This window comes from Rhincodon typus, chromosome 8 (assembly GCF_021869965.1).
Source record: "Rhincodon typus isolate 14 chromosome 8, sRhiTyp1.1, whole genome shotgun sequence".
Classification (NCBI taxonomy): domain Eukaryota; kingdom Metazoa; phylum Chordata; class Chondrichthyes; order Orectolobiformes; family Rhincodontidae; genus Rhincodon; species Rhincodon typus.
The window spans coordinates 93,931,628-93,944,713 of NC_063339.1; positions in this window are offsets into that span (position 1 = coordinate 93,931,628).

The following is a 13,086-nucleotide window of genomic DNA, read 5'->3' on the forward strand; positions in this document are numbered from 1 at the left end:
TGACCAGGGTGATACAGATAGAAGTGACGCAATCGGTGAGCGCGCGGTCCTTCTATAATGGTATAGAGGCGCGTGAAATGCCGAGGCTGTGAGCTCCAACCTCACCCGGAGCAGCTTTTATTGACATGGAGCAGGGATTATTGGGGCATCAAGCTGTATGAAAAGATATTCAGCAATTTTAATCTGAGGCAAAATAGTTTTTGGCTATGATGTTTGTGGATTAAGGGAGGATTTGTCCGTGAAAATGTCACAATTATAAAGAAAAATGCTGCAAATATTCAACTCGTCAAGAGAGAAATCTGTGCTGGGAGAAATGGAGGTAATGTTTTCGCTTTCTTACTTTTGTCATATGGCTGACCCCGCACTGGGTTGAATTGCGGGAAGGGCTTTTTTGTTTGCTTGTTTCGTATTATTCAATTTCATGCAAACATGTACAGGTCACTGAAGTAATCTAAACTTCCGAAAAATATCGGTCATGTACGGTATTGTGATTAGGCTCGAGTTTACCTCAGGTTACGGAGGGAAAGCAGGAAAGCGGAGTTGACATTTATCAGATCAGCAGCGATCTCATTGAATGGCTGAGCAGACTCGATAGGATGAATTGTAGCTTCCTGACGACAAATGCCAGTGAAACTCACCGCGTCACAAAAGGGAGACTATTGAATTGAAGTAGCGAAGGTGATTATCTTTGCTGGTTGTTCATCTTGTGAATGTTACTCTTACTGCTGACGTCCCTGTTAACAACACAACACAATAGAATAGCCTGACTGCGCAGTGACGGCTAAGGCACCTTTCCCCTCTTTCAGTGGCTGTAGTGTGGACTCTGATGTTCTCGGGGGCATTAACTGACATTGCAGGATTGCGGACAGAGCCGCATTGCTTTTGCTGTTGTCACCATCAGGAACAATAAAACTTGATTCCCTGACTGGGAATCGAACCTAGGCCGCGCCTATGAAAGCGCCGAAACTCTAACCACGAGACCACCAGGGACGGGAGGAAGGCGACGCGCATCGTTTCTTAATGACAGAACTTCTGGATTTTTTTCTTTCTACGACAGTTGTTTCTCCTCCAAAGTGATTGAATCATCGTGTTTTTACAATACGGAAGGAGGCTCAACATCCCAGTTTCCAGCCTTGGCCCATAGCCTTGTGTGCTCCGAGGCGATGGACCGGCCGTTTGAGATGTTCACGTTTCCTTGGGGAACTGGACCACATTTTCACCCCCAGAAGGTAACACACAGACATATTTCCCAGAAGGTGACAAAGGCCTCAGCAGACACCAGCGCCCAGAAAGTAGGATTTCACCCATTTGGGTTATATTGTCCAATTTCAAACTTCAAAACCAGAATCTGATTACAGCAAAGCAAAAAAGCATTCGGCCGCTCCCCTCTCGGTTGGTCCCCCATTGTTTCCTTGTCAATCTGCAGTTTATAATATCTCACCTCACCTAACTGCTGGCCTGTGGAGGACATGACATTGGCATAATTTCAGACGATATGAATGTGCTCCTTTGGATATTGGATGCGGCAGTGTACAAACATTCTCATATCCTCCAGTTAGAAGTAAACTCATGACCGGTGCTTTAGAAGACCATTGCTTTCAATACTGCGCTACAGAGCGAAGACTGTGCCCTGTAAGGTCGGGTTTCATGCATTAGAAACTGCAATGTAATAGACAACAGGATAGTCTGTGCATTATAAACCAAGATAATGCGACAAAACCGAGATGGAGCCGAGACGATCATGTGCAGAAGGATGAGAGATGCAATGCTGAATCAGGCAGTGACCAGGGTGATACAGATCGAAGTCTTCCCGAGTAGTTTACTGATTCGGATTCAGTGCCTTCACTGCCATGGCGTGTTCGTGGTTAAAATTTACAATAATAGCTATGAAATATTGACTGATCTTTAGAAGCAGAATTATGTCGTGGACCAGTCAGTATCGCTTCAATCTATATTACAGTTCTGCATCAGCAATGTCAGCTGCAATTGCCTGACGTGCAATTTGTTTAAGACAAGAACAGAGGGGAGGTCAGGAAAAGTGAAGAGCAACGGTGGTTTGTGAGAGTTGACTGTAGGCCTAATGGAGCCAGGCTCAATGTGGGCACTGAAGACTGTTTTTTCCTGTTTACCCTGGTATACAGATTCATCCGGAACAACCAACCGCAATGACTGCCCCTTTGTTTGCTGCCCTTTGCACATCTCACTTCGGTTCAGTGCCCCGATGGGATCCACACATTTTTAAGTTGGCGAATTTTACTCCGGTCAGTTTTGCAGCCTTATATTAACATCATGCATTTTAGGAGTAGAAAGAGACAACTGAGCCCATCCAGTCTGCTCCGCTATTAAATGAGCGGATAATCCTGATCTGATAATCCTGAACTGCACTTTCTTGGATTTCTTCGTAACCTTTGATACCCTTGCTGCTAAAAATCTTTTGATCTCAGCCTTAAATATACTTAGTGGCCCAGCTTCGACAACCCTCTTCTGTAAAGAAATCCACTGATTCACAACCATCTGAGAGAATAAATTTTACCTCGATTCTACCTTAAATGTGCGACCTACATTCTGATATTAGACACTCCGTTCCGAGACGGCTCCAGAAGGGAACTAACCTTTTTGCATCCAATCCGTTACATCGCCAATAACACCTGTACGTTTCAATAAAGAGCATTTTTGTAGTACTGTTTCTGAGCTGATGAAAGCAATGGATTTCAGTGCTTCTTCCCATTTAATTCACCTCTGATGTGAAACTCTCACTGATTCTGATAGAGATTATCATTATCACTAAGGAGGCAGTGCTGGGCAAGGTAATGGGGCTAACGGTAGACATGTCTCTTGGCCCTGATGAAATGCATCCCAGGATACTAAAAGAGGTGATGGGAGACATAGCAAATGCACTAGTAATTATTTATCAAAATTCACTAGACTCTGGGGTGGTTCCCGCAGATTGAAAAACGGCCAATATGATGTCACTGTTTAAGAAAGGAAGTAGACAAAAAGCAGGTAACTTTAGGCCAGTGAGCTTAACTTCGGCAGTGGGGAAAATGCTTGAATCTATCATTAAGTAATAAATAGCAAGACATCTGGATATAAATTGTCCCATTGGGAACACCCAGCATGGGTTCATGAAGGGTAGGTCATGTTTAACTAATTTGGTGGAATTCTTTGAGGACATTACTTGCAATGTGGACAATGGGAAACCTGTGGATGTGGTGTATCTGGATTTCCAGAAGGCATTTGACAAGGTGCCACATCAAAGGCTGCTACATAAGATAAAGTTGCACGGTATTACAGGTAATGTATTGGCATGGATAGAGGATTGGTTGACCAGTAGAAAACAAAGAGTAGGGGTAAATGGGTGTTTTTCTGGTTGGCGGTCAGTGGCTAGTGGTGTGCCTCATGGATCAGTGTTGGAACCACAATTGTTTACAATTTACATAGATGATTTGGAATTGGGGACTAATTGTAATGTGTCAAAATTTGCAGATGACACTAAGACGAGTGGTAGAGCAAAGTGTGCAGAAGACACTGAAAGTCTGCAGAGCGATATAGATAGTCGAAGTGAGTGGGCAAAAGTCTGGCAGATGGAGTACAATGTTGATAAGTGTGAGGTCATCTATTTTGGTAGGAATAACGCAAAATGGACTATGTTTTAAATGGTAAAAAATTGCAGCATGCTGCTGTGCAGAGGGACTTGAGTGCCCTCGTGCATGAATCGCTAAAAGTAGGATTGCAGGTGCAGCAGGTAATTAAAAAGGCAAATGGAATTTTGATGAAAATGATAGAAAATCAAATGTCAGAAGCAGTGTCGTTGAGAAAAGATACAAGAGTCTGAAGTACCCTTTCTGGTGGTCTCGTGGTTAGGATTTGGCGCTTTCACCGCCGTAGGCTGAGTTCCGTTTCCGGTCAGGGAATGGGAGTTCTATTCTGCTCGTTCATTGTGATGACTGATTTTCAGGAGCAGGAAAGAAGCTGTGGAGCTGGTAGATGGACTGTTTTGTCCCAGAAATTATTCAAGTTAACAGAAGTCAAAGAACTGCAGATGCTGAAAGTCTGAAAGAGAAACAGGAATTGACCAAGAAACTCAGCAGGCCTGGCAGCATCTGTGGAGAGAAAGAGAGGTAACCTTGGAACTGGGTTAGTTATGCATTTCAACAATATAATATTAGGCGAAATTATCAGCTTTATCTGTCAAATCGGCATATTTATCAAAAATTCTCTCTCTGATTAGCCGACAATTGTTAATTGTTACAGTTCACAAAACAAGAACAAACAAAACTGCCATGTGGGTTAAGCTGAGGCAACTGGAGTGGGAGCAGAGGAATAATAACGTATTGAATATGAACGTAATAGGAGTCAAACAACTAGCACTATTTGCGTGAAGTTTAGACAAGATACCCTCAAACAAAGCCATAGGCACGAGTGGGTCGCGAATAATGGATTGCCTGTTGATGAGGCAGGTGCTTTAACCAACTAAGCCACAGCGGCACATAGGCTGGTTTTGTTTCCATCCATATGTTCATGTACTTAAACACCCGATCACAGAAACTTTACACTTCTTTTCTAGCTCAATGTTATTCAGTGAGAATTTAAGTCAAACACCGCTTTTGTGAAGACGGACAGATCACAGCTGAACATTTCCAGTGAAAATGCACAGAAAGGAACAATCTCCTCTTACACTGCTTTAAAACCGATATTTTCACAATTTAAACTGATGGGCTAAAGAGGATGTGTTCATCCTCTCTGTACCCATTAACCACGTTAATACACACAGACGAAACCTCGCAAACTGCATTCAATTCTATTCTCTCTGCTCGAGGAAAGGTGAAAAGGTTTAGAAAAGGTTTACAAAGAAGTTGCCAGGGTTGGAGATGTTGACCTGGAGGGAGAGGCTGAATAAACTAGGGCTATTTACACTGGAGTGTTGGAAGCTGAGGGGTGACCTTATAGAAGTTAATAAAATCATGAGAGGTAGTGATAGGGTCTTTTTCCCAGGGTAGAGGAGTCCAAACTTGAGGTAATAGGTTTAAGTTTCAGGCTAAAGATTTTAAAGGGATGTAGGGTGTAATGTTTTGACACGCAGGATGGTGTGTGCATGGAATGAACTGACACAGGAAATGGTGGACGCTGGTCGAAATACAACATTTAAAAGGCATCTGTATGGATACATGTATAGGAAGGGTTTAGCGGGATATGGGCCAAATGTTGGCAAGCAGGACTAGATTAATTTTGGATATCTGGTCGGCATGGACGAGTTGAACCAAAGCCTCTGTTTCTGTGCTGAATATCTCGAGGACTCTATAATTGCTTTAAGTGTAGAAACGGTTCACTCAAACATCCTACCTGCTGACACACCATCGAGATCACACTTAAGAGAGGTCGATCAAATGCTCCAGGTGTTGAAAGCGATCTGGTCAGTCTTCCCGTCTGCTCTCACACCAGCGAATTCACACGGGAGAGAAACCATGCATTTGTTCTGAGTGTGGGAAAGGATTCAATCAGTCATCCCACTTACTGAGACATCTTGGCAGCCACACAGATGATAAATGTTTCAGTGGCCTTGACGGTAGTTGTTCATTTTTATCAAATATTATGCACACATTCTTTGGTGACTGGACAACTGATAACAAGACACATATAGACAGAGAGTGGAGTCAGGAACTACACACCTGTAATGTTGAACTCCGTCAATAAATCTGTGCCAACTAAAGAATGGTTTACGATGTTTCCTTCACTATCAAGCCCTTTTTTATGAAGGTGATAAATTTCAGAGAAAAATGTTTCCATAACTGTTCAAAGAGGCAAAAGATGCAATGGGGTAGGATGTGGGATGTGGCTAATTTAGATCTGGTAATGTGTAATGTGGCAGGTTTAATGAATTACGTCAAGTTAAAAGATCTCCTCGAGAACAGTGCCCATCAAATAGTGTACTTCAGAGTACGATGGGTGCGTTGTGGGGGATGGGTATTTCAACTTGAAAAATACCCGTTCATCCCGATTCTGTGTCTTCTGTTAATTAAACAAAAGGAAATCCATGCTCATTTATTACCCAACACCGTGAACTCTGACCTTGTGCTATGATTTTTTATATGACCCCTTTTTGAGTGCGATGGAAAATTCAAGTGCACTTCATCTACGGGCTCCCTTTATGAACTCTGCTTTTAATATTAGCAGGCAACTCTTGGAAAATTGCCAAGTGCAGATTTTCTTTCAGCAAACGATGTTGACTCAGTTTGGCTGCGGTGTTCTTTGGTGAATGTTCGGCTATTTCTTCATTTCCATTGTTCCCTTGCATTTTTCAAATGACAGATAAGCAACGGGAGCAGATGGAAGCCATTTGGCCAATCAGGTCAGCTATACCTTTTAACGAGGTCATGGCTGATTTGGTAATCCTCAACACCACTGTTCTGCCTTATTCACGTGGCCCTTGACTCCCGAAATGACGAAATGTCTGTCTGTCTCAGCCTCGAATATACCGAGCCAGGACAGCCTCTGTTTTGAAGAATTCCACAAATTTGCTTCTCTCTGAGCGTGAGAACATCCACCTTATCTCTGATTTAAATGGGCAACTCGTTTCCCTGAGATAACACACCCGGGTATAAATCAGAGCACAGCAAGCCTCCAAAGTTAGGTGTGAACTCACCGGCGTCTCCAGCGCCAGCTGTCAGTACTTAAAACATTTTGTTTTTTGACCTCGAGTAAAACCAACTGCCCTGATTTGCACGTTAGATTTGCCAAAGAGGAACCTGCTCCAAACGTACTTCATTGGCTGCGATTTAGGTGGTGGTGAAAGGCGCGATTAAAATACAAGGACATAGTTGTTTCTCGATCCATTGCCCTGATGATTAATCTCTCCGCTCATGGAAATGGATCCTTTCAATCCACTCTATCATTTATCAATGTGTTCACTTCAATTCAATCCCACAACAGCCTATTCCGTTCTGATCAAGTACAGGGTGACAGAAAATTTTAGGGTCGTGGTACAGACATCACAAATTGAATACTCGCCTTTCCTGTTGGAACCATTTCATGAGAAATATTAAAAAGCAGTCTGTCCCCTGTAATCGTGGCTGCGTGGTTGAGGCAATAGATTCGCATTCCATTAGGGTTTTTCATACACGTTCGAATCCTGCTAACTGCGTTTCTGTTGACACAAAGTCATGCTTTTTCTAGTCTGGTAGTTTGTTGACTTTCAGGGAAGACGCGTTCTGGATAAGAATCTGACTATTCTCAAAACTGTTTCTCTTTCCACCGATACAGTTGGACCTGTTGAGTTTCTGCAGTTTTGTCCGTTTATTCTGCGTAACTGCTGTTTTTCATGAAATATCTTCAATCCCAGTCCGCTGGCAACTGACCCTTGTCATTGGCATAGCTTCTCCCGACGATCAACCAGCTCATCCTCACTCCCACCCAACCCCATCATTACATACAGCCCCAGGAAATCTCCGGTTTTGCTCCAAAGAGAACATTCCTGGCCTCGGGATTCTGTCCACCAAACGGTACTTCCTCGTCTCTGGACATGGTGCAAGAGATTTTGGGAAAATATTGTCAGTTGGCGGGGAGAAAATATTAAGGAAGCGAAACAGAAAACCCAGCCTCCGGCTTTGTGAATCTTTAGAAACGTTTTGGGAACTGGAATCACAGGAGAATGAAGAGCGAACTTTCCGACTTAGCACAAACAGTCCAGACATCTGCCACTTCTTTAAGAGGCCGGGACATTGACTCGGATGTTATCGGGACACGAACTGATCTGAGACATTGAAAGAATTCTCGTTCCTGCACATCAGGAATTCAAATCTCATCTCGGCTCCGGGACAGTGAGAAAACTCAGAAGTAGACAAGACTCTGAAAGGGTCGAAGGGAGACGGGCCCGGTTGTAAGAGAGCTGGTTCCTGGTGATATGGATGGGTCTGCTGAGGGTAGGATCAGACTGTTCCCATGTCTCCTCAATGAATGTCCCAGGTTTTATTTTGGAAAAGTACAGCTGATACAAGACAATTATCATTCCAAGCGTGGCAGTTGGAAGTTTGAATTCACTACGAGCCCGCTTTAAGGGCTGCTGCAAGAGCTTGCTATTTTGGTGGTGCAATTGGCTGGCGCTTTCGACTGTGAAATGTGAAGTTGGCGGTTTGAGGCCACTGAGGAAGGAACAAGTGCTGTTCTTACTCTACCATTTCCTTTTTGACTATACAGTTACGGGTTTTAATGCAGTCGGGAAAATATTCCCCAAACGCAAATCTTGTCCGGTGAGTGACCACAAAGGTATTTCGATGTTGCTTTAATAGCTACCGTAAAGAGCTGGGAATGCTTGGAATCAGAAACAAAAACAGAATCTGCACTACAGAAAGGAGAAAACAGAGTTCTGAAGAAGTTCTGAAACGTTGACTCAAATTCTCTGCCCACAGATGCTTCCAGATCTGCTGAGTTTTTTTCCTGCAATTTATATTTCGCTTGCAAATGAACGTTTATTTTACCTATTGGAATGAAACAACCAGAATCACCATGTACCAAATTTAACACTTTAGAAATCTGTGAAGTGATTGGATTCACACAAACCCAGCAATAATTCATTAATCCACAGCTCGACTGGCCACGGAAAGCGACCTGAAAAGATAAACGGCATAATAGCTTTACCAGTAGTCATGGCCGAGTGGTTAAGGCAATGGACTTGAAATCGATTGGGGCGTTCTTGCGCAGACTCTAATCCCGCCGACTACGCGGGAAAGCTGAGAGCAAATGCAAAGGCTGTTTGCTTCCCTCCATTCTGTTTGCAACAGGAATCAAAGCAGCGAGAGCAAAATTTTTCACTTAGATTGCCAATGGTGGGAAAAGGCAACTCACTGCCTGTCATGGTAGAACAAGCACAAACCTTCATAAAAGTTAAAGTGTTTTGAGATATCCACTTGCAGGGCCAACTGTGGTGAGGCTGTGAACCATGTGCTGGGAAATAAGACTAGAACAGTCAGTTCTGAGAAACGGTCACCCGACCCGAAACGTTAACCCTGATTTTTCTTCACAAATACTGCCAGACCTGCTGAGCTATTCCAGCAATTTTGGTTTTGTTCCGAGAACAGTCAAGGTCTTGAGTTCAACTGGTCAGACCCGATGGGTTGAAGGGTCTTTTTCTGTGTTGGAGACCTCTATGATCAGTTGTGGTCAGCTTAGTTTGTGAAGTGATAGGAAAACATTTGCAAAACCCGAGCCAGGAAAGGTGTCGAAATGATTCTCCCCTCATCTGGCTATCAGACACGTTATCCATTCGGATTGGGGATAACTGGCACTGTGCATGTTCCTGGAATCAGTATCTGGGAGACAAGAAGATGCAATGCTGGTGTCTCTTCGCCCAGCCGTGTGCAAACCCATCGCTTCTCAATCCGTTCCTTGTGCCTGACATTCCCTGGACCTGCTGTCAAGGTAAAGATTGGCTTCACGATCTGCCTGTGTTTCTATCGAGCAGCTCATTGACCTCGGAGCTGGGCGCTCAGAGGGAGCTGGAGGTGAGACAGGGACAGAAGCAGAAAGAGATGCGAAATGAAAGTGTTCAGGGTTTGTCGTGGCCAAGTTCACACAGGTGAGCTGATGCACTTGTGAAGGCCTCAGTGGTCTTCCCCTGTTCTCAGTCGGTCTGCTCCGACCTGAATCGTAAAGCCTCCTCTCTGAGATGGGAATAAACCGGTGAAGTAGAAATACATTACTTGCAGTCTTTTTTGTCATGCCTGGCAGTAATTCCCCACGCTGTTTCGGACGTGAATGACAAGAGGATCAGGATGTCAGAGACTGCATAATGACACAGGTAGAGTTCACCATTACTAGGGACAGATATCACCGATTGTGAATAACCACAGAGAAATACAAGAGGCAGAGAGTCGCCGTGCACTCGATGGGCTGAACGGCTTCTTTCTGCACGGGAATGACGCCATGGGTTCATGACGTCACTCTCCCTGTCTCTGTGACGGAACGGGTGAGGGAGAAACAATGGCTCATTATTAACCCTCCCTTCCGCGTTGTACTGTCTGCAGCCCCGCAACTCAGGGCCGTTGGGGATGTCTCTCAGTGCGTGAGTGTTTCACTCGGATTCACTTAACGCGGGACTGTTGGTTTCAGACATTAACTCCTGCTGTGGAGGCCACAAACGAACGGACGCCCTGTGTGCAGACAAATTCTGAACATCAAACAGGCTGCACAGAAAGATCACATTTTAAGTTGCTGAAGAGATTAATCTCTAGTTTCGACTTCTATCTTTCCCAGCAGCTCTCCATCTTTCTGTCTGCCTCTGACAAATGTCATTTGATGAAAGTTCCAAATCGCCTTTAAAATTTGCTGCACAAGTCTGATTCCACCCCTTCTGCTCCTTGCTTCTTCCAGTGTTTGAGAGACAGCGACAAAGCGTATACCACGCCCCAGCACTGCCTGCCCATGGCCAAATGGTTTAATGCATCTGCCGATGGAGAGAGCTGTGTCCCAGGGACAGGGAGGCAGAGTGAAAAGAAGATGTTCATTACTGCGTTCATTGAAGGAAAGGGGAATAGGATTTTTTTTTAAGCAACATGTTCAGATATGTTATTTCATACCTCTGGAGCAGATAGAACTTGAACTCTGTCTCCTACATCCGAGGTAGGGACACTATCACTGCCTGAGTGGCACCTCATTTTTTGTTGAGTGGGCCATCAGTTGACTGCGTCATTGGTCTTGTGGTCTGATTCTCAGATCAGGTGGCTGTTAAAAATGCGAGAAGTTACTGGCTTGAATCCTGCATGAGCCGTTGTTGCCCCTGACGTACTTTTTAAATGTTCGGGAGAGCATGGGGGTGGTTCTTTATAAAATCTATTTCAGTCTATGTTCCCAAAGGGTGTTTGCTGCGAATATATCACATGCACCCACTTCACCTGACGAAGGTTTAGGGTTAGTAAAAGTCTGAAATTACGTTTCGTTGGATTGGTTCGTAAACTAGCGCAGTAACTGAACAAAACGATGGCAAGTCTCAGTGGAGAAAGAGGTGACAGTGAATCAGGCATCTGAGGACAAATTTGTTTCTTTTGCAAGTGAAATTTACTGCTTCCCAAAGTGTGGTCCATTGAAGTGAAGCAGTGACAGAGATTACCTTTGCGGGTGCTCGCCTCATGAATCATATTTCCACCTTGGTCCCTGTTAACATCACAACTGGACAAAGAGCACAGTGTACACGTGGGCCAGTGGCGTATTGGATAACGCGTCTGACTTCGCATCAGACGATTGTAGGTTTGAGTCCTGCCTGGCTCGAGCGGAGCTGGCAGCTTTTCGAAACATGCAGGGAGACTTGTTCGTGCAAAGCAGGTATGTACGGCTGGTGTTTTTGTGGTCAGATCCCGAAGAGCTAAAGTGATTGGAAATGAAAAGTTGTGCATGAGCAGCATGAGATGTATTCTCATCCGTTCATTCACAGTTTGGTCGGAATAACGAGGTGAGGCTGGATAAACTGTAGCCTTACCGGGGAACGTTGTGGTAGTGGCACAGACATTTTTCTTTTCCTTTGTATCAGTTAGCAGCCATTTCGAATGGAGAATTGGTCCTTTCACTGTCTGCCACAATATGTGTCTCTATTTGTCTCACTCTGACTCTGTGTATCCACCTCACCCGCTTTCACACTCTCCGACACTCCTTTGTCCACATCCCTCATTCCCCATTTCTGCTTTTTGAAAAGATCACCCTCATTCATTTTTACTCCAACAGTAAAGACATCACCATAATATTATAATTGTTGTGGCATTTTTTTTTCTGGTGGGTTAGGAATTCTATTTTGAATTCTGAAGATTCACAATCTTTTGAGACAAGAAATGACTCCTTACCTCAGTTAAATCAGACAGCCACATTATCCAAGGAATGTCAGCCCAGTACTAGACAGTCCACTCTCAAAGTGTCTCCGAAATTCAGACTTTCCAAAGAGCAGAAATGGGACATGGGGGATGTGGACAATGGAGTGTCGGAGAATGTGAAAGGGGGTTAGCTGGATACGCAGGGTCAAACAGAGACAAATAGAGACACATGTTGTGGTAGACACTGAAAGGACCAATTCTCCATTCGACATGGCTGCTAACTGACAGGAAGGAAAAGTAAAAGGCAACCACTTAAGCAGAGCCTTTGACCACCTCATGGCAACGGAAGCAGTATTACAGCTGATGAAGTCCTTTTAAAGTTGTAAAGTTGGCGTGAGTAAGCTAATGAGAGAGCAATTTTGATAAATACGTTGATTCGACAGATAAAGCGAATAATTTCTCCCCACATTATAATATAGAAATGCATAATTAACATCGTAGGGACGAACGGTCAGTGGATCTGAAACGCCAGCTCTGTTTCTCTTCAACGATGCTGCCAGGCCTGCTGAGTTTCTCTACCAATTTCTGTTTTGTGTCAGATTGCCTGAGTTCTTTGTTTTAAGTTAACCTGCACGACGTTTGGGACAAATCAGATTGGCTGCGAGCTCCTGATCAGTCAGAAGTGCTGTCACCACGATAAATTCAAAACTTCTATTCTCTGAATGGGAATCAAACCTGGGCCGTGGTCGTGAAAGCGCTAAATACTAACCCCTAGACCACCAAGAAACACAGCAGAGAGGCTCGTGTCTTTTCTTAATGACGCTGCTTTTGCGTTTTCATTTCTGATCATATTCGCTGCAGATCGGTTTCTCCGTCTCTGAGTTTTTAACAGCATGGAAGAAGACCATTTGGCCCATCATTTCAGTGCAGCTCATCAAACCTCCATCCATTCTAGTCCCAGTTTCCAGCATTTGGCCCATAGCCTTGTGTGCTTTGACTTTACGAAGGCAAATGTCAATGCGTTTATCCCTGTGATGTCAAATAACACAACAAATGGGCCTGGAGTTTGAGATGGTAAAACTGTGTTAATACCCCCTTGAGGAATTCATCCTCATTTTCACCCACAGAGGGAGACACAGGTGCACATCCCTGAAAGTGACAGAGACCTCAGGATTATACCTGCTCCATGTCCTTCACGTCCGCTCTCCGTCCCCAGGCACAAGATTCAGCAATAAAAGGCAGCTTTAGGTGGAACACAAGCAACTTCTCCGGACAATGAGAACTGTTTCCGTGA